This window comes from Cibotium barometz, chromosome 44 (assembly GCF_041138505.1).
Source record: "Cibotium barometz isolate CiBa-2024 chromosome 44, ASM4113850v1, whole genome shotgun sequence".
NCBI classification, from domain to species: Eukaryota; Viridiplantae; Streptophyta; class Polypodiopsida; order Cyatheales; family Cibotiaceae; genus Cibotium; species Cibotium barometz.
The window spans coordinates 6,853,380-6,857,430 of record NC_141089.1 but is presented as its reverse complement, the minus strand read 5'-3'; positions in this window follow the sequence as shown (position 1 = coordinate 6,857,430).

Genomic DNA, 4,051 nt, shown 5'->3' with positions numbered 1-4,051 from the left:
AAGTGTTGCACTTGTTCAATCTCCTCAACTGGGTTTGGGTAAGTTCCAATCTTTTTCTTGAGGGTTTTTGGCCCACGTGGCTTGTCTTGGGGAGTCTCGACAGTCAGTTTGGGTGGTCGAGAGGGCATTAACTGACTTGGTTGTGGGACCGAGGAAGTTTCCTTCTGTTTTCCCTTATTTATGTACTCGCTTGATTCTCCTTCATTGAGCTCCCGAGTGGGTTCCTCCCTTAAGGTAGTGGCTTTGGTCCCCATGGTTTCTATTGAATCAGAATCGTCTTCAGGATCATTCATATACACGGGGTCGTCTCCTGTCCCTATGTTAGTCTTTGAACTGGGCTTGGAGCTTGTGGCATTAAGCGATCTCTTTCGCCGTGTTTTCTTTTTCTTTGCCTGAGCGATTGATGCAGTATCCCTCTCTTCAAGAATGTAGTTTTGATTTTGAAGCATTGACCATGTAACTACATTCGCGGGTACAACGGGTGTGGTTCTTCGTGCTTGGTTGGTGACCTCAACCAAATTCAATGGCGTAATCTTGGGTGCATTAGGATTATGTGGACATTGAGCGATCAAATGATCTATGCCACAACGATTACATGTAAGTACCGGCATTCCCGATGTGCTCCCTTGATTTGGTTGCATCTGAGTAGCGATCTTTTGTAACCTATTAGGGCACTCCGCTACACGATGCGGTCCACCACACTCGTAACATTGAAGAGGTGGTCTCCTCGCCATGGTATTAAGGTTTTGCCCTCTTGTGGCAAGAGCAGCCGCTTGATATACAGGCTTGACTTGCCCGAAATGATCCTCCATGTAGTACTGGGGAATCATTTCAAACGTATCAATCCCGTATGGAGCAGTGGGGTCTATCTCCTCTTCATAATCCCCACATGCACTATGTGACTCACAACCCATCTGGTTTACAGGGGTAATCCTTGGATGTGGAGGTTGTGGTCCTAGCACTGGCGGTGGTAATGGCACAGACTGGACTACATTCGGATTCCTTGGAACTATGTGCTGTGATGGTTGCTCGATAGGTTGTGCAGGCATTAGCGCGGGTACTTGAGGTGTGTTTGACCAAGCTAGTGGTGCCTGGTTTGCCAACATTCGCTTAAGTGTTAGGCAATCTTTAGATTGATGGCCATACTTACCACATGCATTGCAATTCCCATTGAATTTGACTCTGAATGTGGGACATTCACTCGTGCTATGTGGTCCTAAGCACACCGAACACCATTGTTGCTCTCTCCTTGGGTACATATGGCTATTCTGAGGAGCTCGATTACCCCTGAAGTATTCTTGGAGAGCCTTAGTAAGGTCGGTCACAGACATTTCAGATATCTTGGGCTCCTTGGCAATTGGTTTTACCGTCATTGGCTCGTGCCCAGATACTTGCGAACTAACGGATTTTGTTTCTGAAGACACCTTTTTACCTGCAATCATCAAGTTGTCTTCTAACTGGATTGCATTGGCAGTGACTGCTTCCCACGTTGTAAGACCTCTAATGACTAGGCCATTGTAAATGTCCTCGTGGCGCAATCCTCGGATGAATCTATCGAGGAGTTGGTTGTTATTGAAGCGTTCATCGGGAGTGCAGCGAGAATTTAGATGCTTCAATCGACTTATAAAGTCTCTCACTGACTCCCCTTCCTCGCGTTCAGCTTTTTGGAGTTGAGATGCTACTCCCCAAAGCACACCCTCACGTATGTATTCTTTCAAGAACAATCTCTTGAGAGTGGGGTAGTGAGTGCGCTCTTCAACCCTTAAGGTTCGATACCAATCTCCGGCCTTTCCACTTAAGGTTAAGCCTAAGGCTTTACACTTATGGAGCTCATTGTGCTCTTCCAAGGAATCACACACGTGTTCAAAGACTTCAATGTGCTTCCTAACATCCTCGTTACCACTGAAGTTTTGAGTGAGCTTAGCCACTTGTACTGCCTTGCTTCTAGGTTCTCTCTCAGGCATGCCCCGCATGTTTTCCGCAATGGATCGTCCGATCGTCTGAGCAAATGCTGCGAGATCACCTAAGTGAGCAGGCATAGTTGGTGGAGGCACTTCTGGGATAGCCTGGCTGATAGGAGTTGGCGTTGGTCTGAGTAGGTTGGCAAATGACGTAGGATATGATATGTGACTAGGCCTAGCTCCCCTTGGATAATGGTTATGATAAGGCGGTCTTGGAGCATATGCCATTGGCATACTAGGAGGCGTAGGAGCTACATGAGCATGAGTAACAATAGGTACATAAGGTCGATAGGCACTGGCACGCACTGTTGTAGGTACTGTTCCACTAGGTAGCGGTGTCGTACTAACTACAGCGGCAACAGGTGCACTTTCAGCTATGCTCATCATTGGGGTAGGCATTGCAGATTCCCTAATGGAAAGTTGAGCCAAGGTTGGAAAGCTAAAGTTACTGCTCGTGGGCTCAACCTGCATTGAGACTCCAGGCGAAACAACATATGAAGGGTCTATGGGACTCACCGAGGGAGTCTCCAATTGTGATAGGGTTGGTTGTTTTGCCTTGCCCGTATCCAAAAATCTCATAGGGCCAGTGGAAACTAAGTTCACTCCCCTATTTTGCCTCTCAATTTGGATAATTCTATGAATCACCTCACATATCATGTGTTGTTGCTCCTCTAGATTAGTGGCGCTAGATGTAGATCGTAGGACTTCTAACCAACCTACATGATATGTGTAACCCGTGTATAGGTCCGTTAGAGTCTCTGTGTGTAGATCATATTCCCAATTTTCATTGAGAAATATCCCATCCAGACTTGGTGTGCCAAACGGTTCTCTTGAAGTGGACGCAATGTCACTTCTTATGGATTGGCTCCTAGGGACCTCTACTTTAGGAGGAGCATCGGAATGTGGTAGCTCAGTAGGGCCCTCATTGAACGAAGTGGGTAGAATATCCACATGGACACTCTTTGGGAGGGTAGGGTCTACATAAGATGTGAATGGCGAATCTACTACCCCTCCTTCCTCATTTACTTCGCTTGTCGCATGTTCAGAGCGTGTAGCTCTACTAAAGGTCTCTATTAGACGACTAAACATGCTAGATCCGGGTTGTGGGGCCCACACTGGCATGTTTTGGCTTGTCTCCTCAGGGTTCTTGGTAGGGTGTCCTTCCATGGCTTCTGAGTCAGAAGACGAGTCACTATCCACTATTCGTGGATCTTGGGTTGCACTCCCTTGGGTTCCAGCCGAAGGCCAAGATGCCAACGTGGAGGGATGGTGTGAGCCTGCGTAGACTGAAACGCTTTCTAGTGGTTCAGGCTCTAGCACCCGACCAGAGCGTAGATGCATGTGACGTGGGTACCCTACGTGCGTTGGTAACTACCCTTGAAACTCACACAAGTGGTTTCTTAGGTGTTTCGCACCCCGTTTTTACTTGTTTTTGTGTTGTTTTTAACCCGTTTTTGACCCCCTTACTTACGGTCGAACTTGGACTAGGGCGTGTGATAGCTCGAAACGAGCGTATCGTTTAAAGGGTCCTAGTGTGCTTTACAGCACCGTGTTTGCCTATCCAGAGCTCTTGTAGTCCTCAAAACAGTCCGTTTTCTTTGGGAGAAAGGGGCAAAAGCCTATTTGCTTGTGGAGGAAAGGGTGAGGGCTTTATCCCACATGCTCACTTTACTCCTTGGGGAGTGGGCTACATATAGGGCACGACTTCCCATAAGCTCTCACTTGAGAGAAAGCTATGGAGGCTCACTCTCCTATATATATATATCAAAAGACCGAGACCGAGACCGAGGTCAGGGTCGGGGTCGGGGTCGTGGTCGTGGTCGTGGGTCGTGGGTCGTTTGGGGTTCTTTCTTTTCAAAAATTTTTTCTCCAATTAGAAAAGCTTTCCTCTCCACATGTTTGGTTCTTTCTTTGAAAATAAAATTTAATTTTTTCTTTTTTCTTTTTTATAATTTTCTTATTTTTTATTTTCTGTTTTTTTTTTTGTGGGATAAGTTTTCTAGGGTTTCCTTACGGTTCAACCTTGGCCGCGGCGCAGTTCGCACACACAGCACAGATCTGGGGATTCAGAAATCCCTCTCACACGCAGA